General features: G+C 36.2%; 1 long non-coding RNA gene across 1 annotated transcript in view; it reads left to right on the forward strand.

Annotated features, from left to right (window-relative positions):
* The window catches only part of LOC129035447 (uncharacterized), a 66619-nt gene extending 50581 nt beyond the window's left edge, over positions 1-16038 (forward strand). Inside the window, exons 2-3 of the long non-coding RNA XR_008502194.1 lie at positions 8904-8997; positions 15076-16038. This is a non-coding gene — a long non-coding RNA (uncharacterized LOC129035447). The remainder of the gene's footprint in view (positions 1-8903; positions 8998-15075) is intronic.
* The last annotated feature ends 287 nt before the right edge of the window (positions 16039-16325 follow it).

A 16325-nucleotide genomic window follows, 5' to 3' on the forward strand; every position in this document is an offset into this window, starting at 1 on the left:
GATATTAGCCCTTTGTCAGATGAGTAGATTGTGAAAATTTTCTCCCATTCTGTAGGTTGCCTGTTCACTCTGCTGGTAGTTTCTTTTGCTGTGCAGAAGCTCTTGAGTTTAATTAGATCCCATTTGTCAATTTTGGCTTTTGTTGCCATGGCTTTTGGTGTTTTAGACATGAAGTCCTTGCCCGTGTCTATGTCCTGAATGGTATTGCCTAGGTTTTCTTCTAGGATTTTTATGGTTTTAGGTCTACGCTTTAAGTCTTTAATCCATCTGGAATTAATTTTTGTATAAGGTGTAAGGAAGGGATCCAGTTTCAGCTTTCTCCATATGGCTAGCCAGTTTTCCCAGCACCATTTATTAAATAGGGAATCCTTTCCCCATTGCTTATTTTTCTCAGGTTTGTCAAGATATAGATCAGTGGAATAGAACAGAACCCTCAGAAATAGTGCATTGTTATTGATATATACGATTATTTTTATTGACATTTTGCCTCAACTAAGTCATTAGGAGATACAGCAGATCCTCTCTATAGAAGTAAGGAAGAGAACACAGAAACAGACCCATGTGGACTTATGTCTATTTCTCTGCATTATCAGTGAATCGAATTTTTCATTGACTTTTGCTGTGTGTGAAACCTGTACAATCCTTACTTCAATTTCACAATGATCCAACTGAATATTGAAAGTGACCCAAAACACTAGATCATTTATCAGCCTATTGTTATGCACTGCATAAACATGACCTCAGACAGTATAAATATTTGTCCTATCAATAATTCTCTCTCTCAAAACGACAACAAATGCTGTACTTCTTTAACAGATGGTCCAACGAAACTGGAGATAAATTTTTGGACAAGAGATACATAGGTTCGTAGTGTGCTAGAAACTATTTTATTAGAGACTAGAAATGTGGGGATGATGCTACTCAAAACAAAAAATTCTGTCAATGATGGGGGTGGAAAATGAGGTCAGAGTTTTTTGCCTGGTCAATAGTCTGATTATTGACTTCACATTCCTTGAGTGTATGATATTATGTTATATGCTGTGTGTGTGTTTGTCAGACATTTTGTCCTAAGTCTTTATTAATATTAACCTCTCTTCTAACGCTGAAGAACAATTAACTTATTTACATTAGACATTTAACTGAATAATGGATACAGGTAGTATAGTGTGATTGTTTTTGAAGTTGTGACCATGCAAATGATAATAGGGCTGTACCATATGTGACCTCGTTTATGATTGGCACCAAGATTTGTGCAGGTATCAGCTGCCATGTTCTTAGAAGAGACTGGATGTCCCACACTCCTAGGATAGGGTTCTTTAACTAACATGGTGATTCTATTTTTCTTGCCAAAGAATGATTTGGGAATAATAATAAAAATGATGATGGTAATGATGATAAAAATATTGGTGAACATTTCCTCTGTGATTCTTAGATGCCTGGCATGAGTCTAAGTGCTTTCCATGTTTTAATTCAGTTAATTCTATGATCAAGAAACCATTATTATACACATTTTACAGATGAGAAAACTGATTCCCAGGGAGAATAAGAAACCTCCACATATTCAGGAAGTGATAAAAGCGGGACCTAGGTAAGCTAGCTCATGTTCTTTGCTCTTAACCATTATATTACATTTTATTATAATTAGAAGACCAAATTCTAGCTAACAATATGAGGGAGGAAGTCTCTGGAGAGGTGAATTTTCCTTATTCTTAAGGATAAAGAACTTTCCTTTTCTGAGTGTGACTGTGGTTTTTGACCATGAAGGCAACTAAAAAAACAACTTAAGAGCTTTGTGAGCTGTTGAATTAACCAATTCTGTAACAACCTTAGCGCCTAACTTTTTGTTAAATGAGATAATAAATGTCCTTTCTGTTAATGCCACATTCTTGTTGGGTTGTCTGTTAATTGCAGCTGAAAGAATCATAACTGACATGGACTTTGGATTAAGTTATTTCAAACAACATGTCTCTGACCAAAGAACTCACTTTACATCAAAGAAGTAGGGCAAGAGGATAATGCTCATGGGATTAAAAGGTGATGGCAAGGCCTATTAAGGTGTCTGTAAAGGCCCATTAAGGCCTACAGGTTAGGAGAGAAACCCTTAAGACCTAGTGTTTGCTAGTGTGACAGGATGACTATAGTCAAAAATAACTTAACTGTACATTTAAAAATAACTAGAAGAGTGTAATTGGATTGTTCGGAACACAAAGGATCAATAGTTGAGGGGATGGATCCCCCATTTAACATGATGTGATTATTATGCATTGCATGCCTGTATCAAAATATCTCATATAACCCATAAATATGTACACCTACTATGTACCCACAAAAATTAAAAGTTAAAAAAAATTTTAAAAAGAAGCTGGACTGTTGCCCTAAAAGATACGTACTGACTTCCCCCCTAAACGCTCCCTATTCTGTCTTCTGACACCATTGATCAGTTTGCCTGCTTGGAACTGTATGTGAATGGCATCATATTACATACACTTTTCTGTGTCTGGTTTCCTTTGCTTAACATTATGCTTGGGGGACTCATTTGTGCTGGTTGTGGTACAGTGATAGTTTTGCTGAATAGTCTCCTATCAGATGAATATATCACAGCTTGTTTCTCTTTTTTCCTGTGGATGAAGTTTGGGTTGTTTTCAGGTTTGTTTATTATGAAACAGTCCTCCTGTGCACAATTCTGTATCTTTCTTTTGATGAGTGTGTGCACATGCACACACACACACACACACATATTTCTGTTCGGTATGTTTTAGATTAGAATTGCTGGGTAATGGAATATCCATATGTTCAGCTTAGCTAGCACTAGATACTTCTGACTAGATTTCCAAAAAGATTTTATAAATTTATATTGTCATCAGCAATGGATGAGAGTTCTGGTTGCTTGACATTCACAGTCACAACACTTGATATTATTAGTCTTTTTATTTTTAGCCAGTCTGCTGGATGTGTAGTGGTATGTTACCATTTTTAAAAAACATTTGCATTTCCTTCATGCTAATGTGACTGAGGGTTTTTTGTTTATGGGTCATTTGGATATGTGTTTTAGTGAAATGACTATTTAGGTCTTTGGCTCATTTTATTTATTTATTTTCTTTGTTTTTTAAACTTTTATATTGGGTTCAGGGGTACATATGCAGGTTTGTTACATAGGTAAACTTGTGTAATGGAGGTTTGTTGTACAGATTATTTAATCACCCAGGTACTAGCCCTAGTATCCAATAGTTATTTTTTTTTGGATCATCTCCCTCCTCCCACCCTCCACCTCAAGTAGGCCCCAGTATGTGTTGTTCCCCTCTATATGTCCATGTGTTCTCATCATTTAGCTCCCACTTATAAGTGAGGATATGCAGTATTTGTTTTTCTGTTCCTGTGTTAGTTTGCTAAAAATAATGGCCTCTGGCTTCATCCATGTTCCTGCAAAAGACATGATCTTATTCTTTTTTATGGCTGCATAGTATTCCATGGTGTATATGTACCACAGTTTTTAAATCTCATCTGCCATTGATGAGCATTTAGGTTGATTATATGTCTTTGCTATTGTGAATAGTGTTGCAGTGAACATATATGTGCATGTGTCTTTATGGTAGAACAATTTATATTCCTTTGGGTATATACTTAGTAATGGGATTACTGGGTTGAATGGTAGTTCTGTTTTTAGGTTTTTGAGGAGTTGCCACACTGATTTCCACAATGGTTGAACTAATTTACCGTCTCACCAACAGTGTATAAGTGTTCCGTTTTCTCTGCAACGTTGCCAGCATCTGTGATTTTTTGACTTTTTAATAATAGCCATTCTGACTGGTATGAGATCCTTTGTCTATTTTCTATTAGCATGTTTATCTTTTACTTTTTGATTGTTAGGAATTCATCGTATATTTTGCATATGAATCCCTTGTTGAACATATTTGTGGAACAAGAGGTTCATATGCAAAGTATATAATGTGGCTTACTATACTTCTTATACTTTTTACACTCTGTGGCTTAATAATGTCTTTTCATGAACAAAATTCTAAATTTTAAAGTAGTGTACTTTACTGGTCCTTTACTCTGTGATTAGTAATTTTGGGGTCTCATTTAAATAATATCTGCCTACTCCAGGAACATAAAAATATTCTTCTCTCTTCTAGAAATTTATTGTTTTAGTTCTCAAATTTCAACTTACAATTCACCTGGAATCATTTGTGTGTGTTTGTGTGTGTGTGTGTGTGTGTGTCATGAGGTAGAGATTAAGTTCATTTTTTCACATATCTGTATCTAGATATAACCTAGTATGATTTATTGAAAGAATCATCCTTTTCCAATTGCTCCGTAGCACCACTTTGGAAATATACTATTAAAAAATGTAAGTAAGGGAAGCTAAAGAAGAATATATTAGGCAATTTTTAGATTTCACATCTAATAAAGAAGCTGAAAATGCTAGCAATACATTTCCTTATGAATAGGATGTGGGTACATAACTTATGCTTTGGTAATCAATTTACTGCACAATGATTTGGATAAGGGTTTAGTAGCTGGAAGAAGTGGAGACTACAATAGGATCTATTCTGACAATGGGCGTCACTGGCAGCAACAAGAAATAGGGTTGCAAGGCTACTAATGTCCAAAGAACAGAGGTTGTATTTGGCAAACTCTTATCCTACAGAACAATGCAGGTATGAAGTTTGCAAAATTCTAGCTGAAGATCATTATTATGGCAAATATATCTTGGTTTTGAATCTTGGTTTCACCATTTATTATCTGTGTTATCTTAGACTTTTCTAAGTCTGATTTTTACTCATTTTAAAATTCGAGAATGATAATATTACATTTTCAGTAGTTTGGAAATAATCAATGATGAAGATCTAAAACATCAAGCTCATTGACATGTTATGCAAGCAAACCCAAAATTGATGCTCAATGAATGGTAGCCTGTTGGTCCAAATGCTAACAATGGGTTCAATTTCCTTATATTGATAAGAGAATTCTCACTGGATTTTTGCAGAGAAAAATCTGATTCCAATACAAAGAACCATGTGCCTTATTCTTGGTCATCAAAGTAACCAGTACATAACATTACTTACAAGAAGCATGACAATGATTTAAGAAAACTCAGCCCAAATTTATTATAACTATTGGATGTAGAGGAACCCTTCTAGATGATTAGTAATATTTTTCTTCATGTATTGGTCAGAATATTGACTGAGGACCCAACTTAGTTCATTTTAATTTTAAAAATGTAAAGCAGGTACTCTTGTTGATATAAAATGAATGTAAGGTCATTATAAAACATTTAAGCAAAGCAGACAGGTTCAAAGTAGAAAGTAGAAAGAAATCCCCAAACTCTGCAACTCAAGCTAATTGAAATTTTAACATTAGAAGACATTTCAGAAATCTTACTAAATATATATGCAGGCAGAAAAATGAATCTTTCTCTCTCCATTTGTCTCCTGAATGTATATATATGTATTTCATGCATGAGACAGAAATACTTAATAACATTGGAATCATGTTCTTTTAAAGTAAAATCTGTTCAATTGTACATTAAATAAAAAGAGTTAAAGTGAAATTTCTGGAATTAATAGATTTCAGATAAAGGATAAAGATATAAAGATTTCTTCACCAGAAGTATTAGTCTCTAACACTATTCTAAGTTAAAAAAAAGATTAGAAAATTCATGAAGTATGAATCTTTTTTCAATTATTCAACATAGTTAAATTGATAATATAGACTGATACATTATGAAAGTTAAAGTGATTAACAATGTGATCCTTTGTCCCGTCTCTCTTTCTTGAGCCTCCAGATTTTGATTTAGGTTATTTTTACTGTGTTAGAAATTTTTAGAACATTTAAATTATATTTTAGATCTGTCATGTTCCAAGCATTCTATTTAATTTCTATATTTTATATTAATGCTAATTCTTAATCTTTTTAAGGAAGCTTCTTCATTTTCAAATTGTGTACTTAGATTTTCTCTTGTTCATCAATTTTTCAATTGTTTGTTCAAGAAGACCCAGTGGTTTTACATGCTTGGGAATGTCTGCCCATTACTTTTCTTTTCTCTTTCTCTTTTCTTGAGACAGAGTCTAGCTCTGTTGCCCAGGTTGGAGTGCAGCAGCATGATATCAGTTCACTGCAACCTCCACCTCCCTGGTTCAAGCGATTGTCCTGCCTCGGCCTCCCAAGTAGCTGGGATTACAGGCATGTACCACCATGCCCAGTTAATTTTTGTATTTTTAGTGGAGACGGGGTTTCACCACATTGGCCAGCCTGGTCTCGAGCTCCTGACCTCAAGGGCTGTGCCCGTGTTGGCCTCCCAAAGTGCTGGGATTACAGGTGTGAGCCACTGCATCTGTACTTGCCCATTGCTTTTCTATTGGAGTAATTATTGGATCATTATTACAATATAAAGCCATGCTTTTCTCCTCCTGAGATTTTTGTGGATGTTTTCCATTACTTTCTGATTTTGAATGTTACTGTTCAAAAAGCCGAGTCTGAAACCAAATGTTTTTTTCTTTCTCTTTTAATGTTGATTTGCTTTTTCTGCCTGGATGCTTCAACAATTCTAACTTCATCTTTAAAATTTAGTAACTTAATGAGAATATATCTGGCTTGCTTATTCTGCAACAGCTTTCATATTAGAAGATATATTTTAAAATTTTTATTTAGTTTTATTCAAAATTTAGAGAAATACTTTTGTATTCTTTCTCCATATACCTTTTCTTTCCTATTTTTCAATGATTGATAGATGTCATTTATCTGCTATTTATATTCACCAATTTCTTTTCATTTGCTTTAAGCTTTTTGTCTTTTTCTCTCTGCATTTATACATGTTTTAAGACATTTTCCATGCTGTAATTTCAATTTTTAACTTGTTTTCTTCTGTTTCTAATTTATGTATTAGGTCTATAATAATAGAATTTTTTTGTTTCTCATTTTTTTCCCTTTAGCACTTCAGTTTCCCTAATTTGTTTTATCATCTTGTCTTTGAGTTCTTTCATTGAATTCATTTTCTTTTAAATTCTTTTATACTGTGAAGTACTTGTGGGAAATAAGTTCTGTTCTTTGGGTTACGTCTTCTTGATGATGGATTCTTCATATGTTATTCACTAGCTAATTTTTTTTTCAACTGTCGTCTGTTGCCATTGTTTCCATGGCATGCATTTTCATTCGGTTATTGGTTAACAGAGTGCTTTGTCTGGAAGTTTCTGTTATGACATAGTATGGGTAAATTCTCTTTGCTATAGTTCCTTTGTTTTGGAGAGTTGTTTGATTTGTTAATTTAGGTGCTACATTTCGACGGCTTGGTTGTCTGTTCTATCTGCTTTTCTGAAGCCTGAGGGTTCAAGGATTAAAGAATTATAACCCTTGTTCTGGACAATTTGGGTTTGGCTTTCTCACTGAAGTCCTACAAATGTCTCCTACTAGGGCCTATTTCCATTAATATTATCTATTTTCTCCATCTGAAGATGGTAAGTTCCAGTATCTGTTCTTGTCTTTCTGAGATCCTCCAGAGGTGTGATCCTCCAGGATCCTCCAGATCCTCCAGGACCTCTAGTATCGAACATCTTCCTGTGTCTTTCTACTCAGCTCTCAGTCACCCTCTCTCTAAGTTGAAGGACATTAGCAGCATTCTTAGAATTTCTTCAACCTACCTTTTTTCTTTACTAAGGTTTTCGGAGAATGAGAATCTGTTGGTGTCTTGCTGGATTCCATGGTATTTATTTATCATACATATCGTGAATATTCATAGCACTTGCTGTAACATTTTGGTGTATTTGATTATGTAGCACCACCCCAAACATGCCAAATGTAATGCAAAGTTTATATATATATTTTAAAATACGAGCAAATCTGAATTTCTGGCTTATGTTCTGTTTCCATTGCTTGACATTTACAGCACGAAGCTACTTCCCTTCCCTTGTTTGCTTGCTGCTGGTAAATTTGAGGCCATTTACTTTTTCTTTATAAAAAAAAATCTTAACCCGAAAGACTGAGCTATGACTTCATATTAAGCTTTATGTACAAGGCAAAAAAATGAATTCAAAATAGGGAATTACGTAAAACCAAATGTATTCATTCAATGAAAGTTCATTTTTAACTCTCTTGCCATTATTTACTGGGAACATAAATCTATTGTATTTTAACTGAAAAATGTAATTGTTCTCTAGATTCCAATTATCTTTCTTTTCTCAGCATTGTTATCAAACAAGTCTTAAAATGGGAATTTCAGTGCTTTTTGAATGAACTAATGTATTTTAAAATTTTCCTATATTTTACATAAACACCCTTTTGGAATGTGACTTTTGATAAAAATATTCCTCCTCAGTGAAATGAACCATCCCTGCAACTCTTACAGCAAATACATATAGTTATGCTAGTTTTATCTTTTCCCTGATGGGAAAGTACACAATTATCTATAAGATATTTCAGCCTGTAACTGTGTTTTATCCTTCTTTGAAGAACCCCCCCCACACACATGTGCGCGTGCATACCCAAAACAGTTTTAATATTACTATAATAATGTAGCAAAATGTTTGATGCTGGGTGCTATAAACTTTAATAAATGCAATGCAGTTTGAGAATCTTAACAAATTTCTAAGTGGGCTCTTAAAAAACAGACTCTCAATACTTAAATCAGTATTACTAAAATGATTGCTTAAATGAAGTGTTTTATATTTCTATTGAGGAAGAAATATAAAATACAGTATAATTATTATATGAGAAGTTTGAAAGAAAATATTCATTATCTCAATGTTTCTGGACCAAAAAAAAAAATCTTAGTAAAAGTAACATATTGTAAATCAAAAAAGTCTTCATTTTGTTTAACATATAAACATTTCAAGGAAATTAAACATATCTGGTAGTTTTTAAGAAAATTAAAACTAGAAAATTTGATCCAAGTTGCATGTTCTTTTCAGGAGCACGGACTATTCTCTCATGTTGAATGTGGCACTTTTTACATACAAGCAGGAGAGCAACTACACCAAGATTTTGGAAAACATGTTATGTAAGGTAAGATACTACTATTTCTAGTTTGGAAAACTGGAAATCATTTTCTATGAAGAAAAAGTAAGACTTCCAGTATTTAAAAAATTGACTAAATTTGGCCAGGCATGGTGGCTCACACCTGTAATCCCAGCACTGGGAGGCCGAGGCAGGTGCATCACTTGAGGCCAGGAGTTCGAAACCAGCCTGGGCAACATGGCAAAACCCCGTCTTACTAAAAATACAAAAAATTATCCAGATGTGGTAGTGTGTGCCTGTAGACCCAGCTACTTGGGAGGCTGAGGCACAAGAGTTGCTTGAACCCTGGGGGGTGGAGGTTGCAGTGAGCCAAGATCATGCCACTGCACTCCAGCCTGGGTGACAGGTGACCAAAAAAAAAAAAAAATTTGACTGCCTTTAATAACTATGGCAATTACTGAAATTTATTAAAATATTTACTATCATCAAACATGTACTACTGCTATTAATCATATATATCCTTTTGTTAAATACAGCCATTGTAATAATATCCCAGACAATAGCAAAATGCTAACTATTCTTTACTTGTTTACCTATTCACCTAAATAAGAGCAAATTTACTAGTCTTCTGTTTTACTTATGGGAGAAAAACCCATTATTTCCTTAAATCAATTAAATCAATAAAAGAACTAACAGTCTATAATCTTAGATCCCAGAATTTTTCCCTAGATACTTTTAGTTCTACTGGGAACTATTGTACAGTAATATTTGAATATTATTAAATTATATTACTTATAAAATTATCAGCTTCAAGGTGTAGATTTTTATTGATCTGATTTTTATTAGCTTGGGTAATAGTTTTCTGTCTTGTTTTTAATCTTTCTTAAGCCAAATTTTATCCCTAAATTAGAAATGTCCTAGAAAGGAGTCTCTCATGCTGAACAGCTTTCTATTTTTCAAGAGGACATCTGCCCTTTCTTTACTTTCTGCCTGCTTGTGCTAGTATCTGCTCGTTGTGGGAGAAACACACAGTTTACGCTGTGTTTAAAGTCATGCTCATGGCCAGGTGCAGTGGCTCATGCCTGTAATCCCAACATTTTGGGAGGCCAAGGCAAGAGGATCCCTTAAGCCCAGGAGTTTGAGACCAGCCTGGGCAACATAGTGAGATCCCATCTCTACAAAAAAAATTATAAAAAGAAAAAGGAAAAATAAATAAAGTCGTGATCACTAATCTCAAGTGGGCCCTTAGTGCTGTTGGCAATTATACTATTTTTCCCTAGTACTTTAATTCTTATGCTCTGTCCTAGATAACTGTTTCATGCCTTTTCTTTTCTTTTTCTTCTTTTCTTTCTTTTTTTCTTTTTCTTTTTTTCTTTTTTTGAGACAGAGCCTTGCTCTGTCACCCAGGCTGGAGAGCAGTGGCACGATCTCAGCTCACTGCAACCTCTACCACCCAGGTTTAAGCGATTCTCATGCCTCAGCCTCCCAAGTAGCTGGGATTACAGGCATGTATCACCATGCCCGGCTAATTTCTGTATTTTTTAGTAGAGACGGAATTTCACTATGTTGCCCAGGCTGGTCTGGAACTCCTGACCTCAAGTGATTTGCCCACTTGGCCTCCCAAAGTGCTGGGATTACAGGCGTGAGCCACCATGCCCGGCCTCATGTGTTTTCTATTTTCAAAATTCTAACATGTTCTTTCCCTTTCTCATTTTCAGTTTTTATTTTTAAAATCAGGAGAGAATTTCTACAACATCCTATGACCACAGATCCCTACCCATCTGCATTGGGGCACTTACAGATCACCTTCTCTTCTGAACTTTGTATGAAGTGACCATGTCCCTCCTATCCCTTTCCATGTGCACAAGATCATGTGATCTCTAGCTTATTCAAAGACATTGCCCTAGCAATCTGCCCTTGCCTTCTGTTTCATCAGTTTCTAAGCAACAGCTGGAAAGGCCAAAGCCTTACAGGACCATTCTGGCCAAGGCATAGCTACAGCATCTTTCTCATCTGTTTAGCAGACAGTTTCTATTAGATCATTCACACAAGTACATATAAGCAGACTTACATTTCTCACCTCACGCTTTATAAAACACAAACAACTCCCCAGGCACCCACTTCTCCTCTCCAGGTACAGCCCCATTGTTATCCTTTACTTTACAATTAAACTTCTTAAGAGAAATTTCTATACTAGCTGTTTCCTACTTCTTCATTTCTCTTGTGACTTCACTCCAGTCAATCCAAGATAACCATTGACCTTTCTGGTGTCAAATCTAACATTTATTTTTCAGGCCATATCTTATTTCATCTTTCCACAACATCTGATACAGTTGATTCCTCTATTTCACCTTCTTCACTTTGCTTGAAGGACACCACAGAAATAGAACATGGCCAGACCCAGAAGTGCCCCTGGGACCCTCTTCCAATTACTATCATTTTCCTTCTCTCCAAGTGAGCCACTGTCTAGCTTTTTATCATCATTACTTTCTTTTTCTTATAGCTTTTCCATTTCACCATGGAGTCCCAAAAATTATACTTGATTTTTGTCTGTTTTTTTTGAGCTTTCTATAAAGGATTATGCAAAAGGCATTATTTTGTGTCAGGCTTCTTTTATTCCACATCATGTTTATGAGCTATATCTTCACTGAGAAGAACTATAGGAGTAATTTTCTTCACTTTATACTAGTTCATCACAGGAAAGTATCACAATATATTTATTCTACAGTTGATAGACATGTGAATTTGTCTGGGATCCAGTTCCTGGACCATTTCAGACTCGTGTTCTAGCCTGGCTTCCTAGCTGAGGTGTCTTAGGAATGGTGGTACTGTTCCCAGCTGCTGCTACAGATGAGAAGCCTTCTGTGCTATGCTGCCTGGTAAGAAAGATGCTGTAGCTATGCCCCAGCCAGATTGGTCCTGTAAGGCTTTGGCCTTTCCAGTTGTTGCTTGGAGAAATTACTGACTCACCTTGGAAAAAGGAGGAGTTAACAGCTCATGGTGGATTTTGACCAATGGAAGATGGAGAAGAGGAAAAAGCTGAGGATAAATTATTTCCTTTTCCAATCACCAATAAACAGATACATGTGAAATGAGGTACTTGGATGGCCTCTTAGAAAACATCCTGGGAGATCAAGGCATCAGTTGCAATTGCTGTCAAATAAAGGCCAGTTCTGTTCCACTTCCCCTGTGTTTTCTCCTCTTCTTTCCATCCCTAATTTGGGATTCCTTTTTGACTTACTCCTGTGTGTCTGGAGTCACACTCCTCAATAAAATGGGAGCACATACACTTTTGACTAAGGCTCTGTTTTCTAGAAAGCCCAGAAAATCCCTCCCAGGACCAGCTACATAGTTGCTTGGGCCAAATGCAATAAAAATACAGGGCTTTTGCTCAACAATTATTAAGAATGTTAAGATTATGGCAGTAGAACATTAAGCCAAGTGGAGCCCTTCTAAGCTCTGGGTCCTATGTGACCTCACAGGTCATGTGTCCATGAAGCTGACCTTCATTGCTCCCATTCAGCTCCCCACAACCCCCAGTCCTCCAATTCTCCATACCCCTTCTTCAAGTCCTCCACTATTACCTGTTCATGTGTGCTGCTAGAAAATATCTATCTATCATTTATCTATCCATCTTTCTATCATCTCTATATATGGATAGGTGCTATTTTTTTTTTTTTTGCCAAACACTAGTTTTCAAAGATGAAGTGCTATTTTTAAAGGGACTCTATTATCCTGATGAAAAATGTTTACATATATTAGTGAGGAGGAATTTTTAATGATTAAGCAAGATTATGTCTGTTACACATACTACCATTTGATATATGACAGCTTAACTTTTTTTTTTTTTTTTTTTTTTTTTTTGAGACGGAGTCTTGCTCTGTCGCCCAGGCTGGAGTGCAGTGGCGCAATCTTGGCTCACTGCAAGCTCCACCTCCTGGGTTCATGCCATTCTCCTGCCTCAGCCTCCCGAGTAGCTGGGACTACAGGCACCTGCCACTACGCCTGGCTAATTTTTGTATGTTTAGTAGAGACGGGGTTTCACCACATTAGCCAGGATGGTCTAGATCTCCTGACCTCGTGATCTGCCCACCTCGGCCTCCCAAAGTGCTGGGATTACAGAGCAAGAACATTGCCATCTTGGACAAGCCCCTCATTCTAAAGTTTACCTTAATTTAAAAAAAAAAAAAAAACACCTAAATCCAAAGGGCATCAGCCTAATGGTTAAGGGCAGCACGAACGTAAACCACAAATAACATCTCCAACCAGAAACATTCCAAGCTCCTCCCTGACCAGAGACATGCTAGCCCTGAGATAACCCACCTCCAGCCAGGAAGATGCCAACCTCAAGATAACACTCCTCTGGCTAGAAAGATGTCGTCAGCCCCAAGATAACCTCCTCTCCTCCCAGAGACATTCCAACCCTGCCATAAAACTTCTCCCTCTCACAGAAACATTCCAAGCTTGTAATAAACCCCCTCACCCTAAAACCAATATATAGTCTTAGTCTGTAAGAGAAAGCGCTCCTGACTGAAATCAGCCAGAATCCCCTCTTATGTTTTATCTAAAATAAACCCATCTTTACTGTCAAGCCACGTTTCATGTTTCTTTCGTATTTCTTTAACTCTTACACAAACTTAATTATTTAATATAGTCATATATAGTTCATCCATATTACTGCTTTATTATTTTAAAATGATTTATTTGGGTGTTTATTAAGTCTTGATTAAGCACGTTTGCACACACATGTGTCACAATTCTTTGACAAGTTTAAGTCAGTTCTTGGCACAGGTAGGCATCCCATAAATGATATTATTCCTGCTTCCCTACCATAAGTCAGTAGCTTTTCCCATCTTTTGCTTTTCCTATCATTGCCCCCCTCCTAGGATTGTCAGATTTTGCATAAATAAAAATTTAAATTTTTAAAAATGTAAAAATTAATAATTTAAGTATTAGTGAAAATACAGAATGCCCAGTTAACTTTGAGTTTTCAGATAACATAATTTTTAGTATAGGAATGTTCCAAGCAATATTTGAGACATAGAGGTATATCCAAATACTTCCCAAAAGTTAAAAGAAAAAACCTATTCATTGTTGGTTGGGCACAGTGGCTCACACCTGTAATCCCAGCATTTTGGGAGGCCAAGGTGGGTGGATCACGAGGTCCAGGAGATCAAGACCATCCTGGCTAACACGGTGAAACCCCGTCTCTACTAAAAATATAAAAAATTAGCCAGGCATGGTGGCACGTGACTGTAATCCCAGCTACTTGGGAGGCTGGGGCAGGAGAATTGCTTGAACCCGGGAGGCAGAGGTTGCAGTGAGCCAAGATCGCGCCACTGCATTCCAGCCTGGGAGACAGAGCGAGACTCCGTCCCAAAAACAAACAAACAAACAAACAAACAAAAACCTATTCATTGTTTATTTGAAATTCAAATTTAACTGAGTTTCCTGTGTTTTCACTGGCAACTCTACCCCTTTCACCACTTTGGTTTATAAGGTCTGTGAATATAGGGTTATGCATGCTACACTGTATGTTTACAGTAAAAAGAGCAGTGGTAGGTTCTTAATGTGTACTTACAGATTGATGGAAAAGTCTTTGGGATGAAAAGCATCCCAAACAATCAGATATTTCTTTTTTTGGTATTTTTTTTTTTTTTTTTTTTTTTTTAGTAGAAATGGGGTTTCACCATGTTAGCCAGGCTGGTCTCAAACTCCTGACCTCAGGTGATCCACCCGCCTTGGCCTCCCAAAGTGCTGGGATTACAGGCATGAGCCATCTCGTCCGGCCTACAGTCAGATATTTTTATATAATTTCCCTTAGGACCTTCTAAGCCTAGATTATTTATTAATAATTTATGAGCCTATTTATCATGAGCACTGCCTGGAAGTTTATAAGGAAAGCTGTACTATAAGGGAACAAACATTTACCTTGGCAATTCTATAGTATGCCAGCCCAGGAAGACAGTCGCATATAAACCTTTGTGTGTCTGCCTTTGTTCCAGAAGATGAATTTATAATGGCCCTTCAGAGACAGAGATACTTTTTGCATTACTCTATAGTTTTCTGCTTTCATCTGGGCAAATAATGTAAACTTAATACAACTTTCTTTGTCTTTTCTCCCAGGTTAATTGTGACCTCTATGATGGGGATCTGATAAAGAAGAAAAGTACCTAACCGTGATGATTGGCATGTGATCACTTAGCCAATGAGATAAGAGGCTGTAGAAACTATGTGATAATGATGTCTCCTGAGTTCCAGGTCCATATTAGAAGTGAATATGAAGTAAACATTGAGCTTTCCTCAAATTTAATTAACAAGCGTTATTATAGATACAGCTCAAATTAGTTAGTTCAGGAAGCTTATTTTGTAGGAATTAAAACATTAATAAACACAATACATTTAGAAATAAAGAACCCGGCTGACCCTTTGATTCTTTGAAACAAGTGGCCTTCCATGCTCTGAAAGATTGTAGCCACGCTTTGAGACATTGGAATGGTGTCCATTGCATTTTATCAAGTAACTATAGGTCAGCCTGGGAAATCTGCAGTTTCCTCAACTCCTGTCACTGTCGCTGCTATGAGATTTTGTGTCATCACTGTGCTGTCTTCCCTCTCCACGTGAAGGTGAGCTGTCTGACTTCACTCTAACGTTTGTGATTTCACGCCCGACCTGATTGTTGCCAAGCAATTCCCTTGTTTAGAGAATTCTGTGCTTTGGTTAGAATTTTTAAAGGTTCTTTTCCTGTGGTCAGATTTCTATTTCCTACTGTGTCTTATGCCTTGTTCTCCTACAGAGAAGATTCTTTGAAGTTAGTGGAAGCTCAGCTTAAAGGAAGATCTACTGCTCTGTGTGGTGGATGACCATGGGGGAGCGAGAAGGCAGCCTCTGGCTTTTGCATTTTTTTTTGTGTGTGTGTGTGATGTACCTGGAAAAGTAACATGATTAGCATGAAAGAGTATGTCTGGCATGTTTAAAATAAATTGTAAACCAAACGTATTTTAAAGAATTTATACAAATTTCTCATTTAGTAAAATGAATGACTATTGAGTATTCATGTCAATAAAACAACCATTTGAATACAACAAAGCACGCGTTGCGCATATTTCTCCCACTGTTTATCTCCATCTATAACCTCCCTACTCATCATTTTGAGATTTTTTATATGGAATAAGTGTGGTTCTTGCAGGGAAATTATCTTTAGAATAAAGATAAAGTATTTAAGAATATGTACTTAAAACAGCAAACCCATTGGAAAATGATCCAGAAAAATAGTATTCAGAGATAAAAATCAGAGTGTGTTTGGGAGAAGAGCACTGATGAAGGTTGGTGTATGTGGCATGTAAATAATACATTGATTTAGATGGACTTTTACT

The sequence above is a fragment of the Pongo pygmaeus genome, chromosome 3, assembly GCF_028885625.2.
Source record: "Pongo pygmaeus isolate AG05252 chromosome 3, NHGRI_mPonPyg2-v2.0_pri, whole genome shotgun sequence".
Lineage (NCBI taxonomy): Eukaryota > Metazoa > Chordata > Mammalia > Primates > Hominidae > Pongo > Pongo pygmaeus.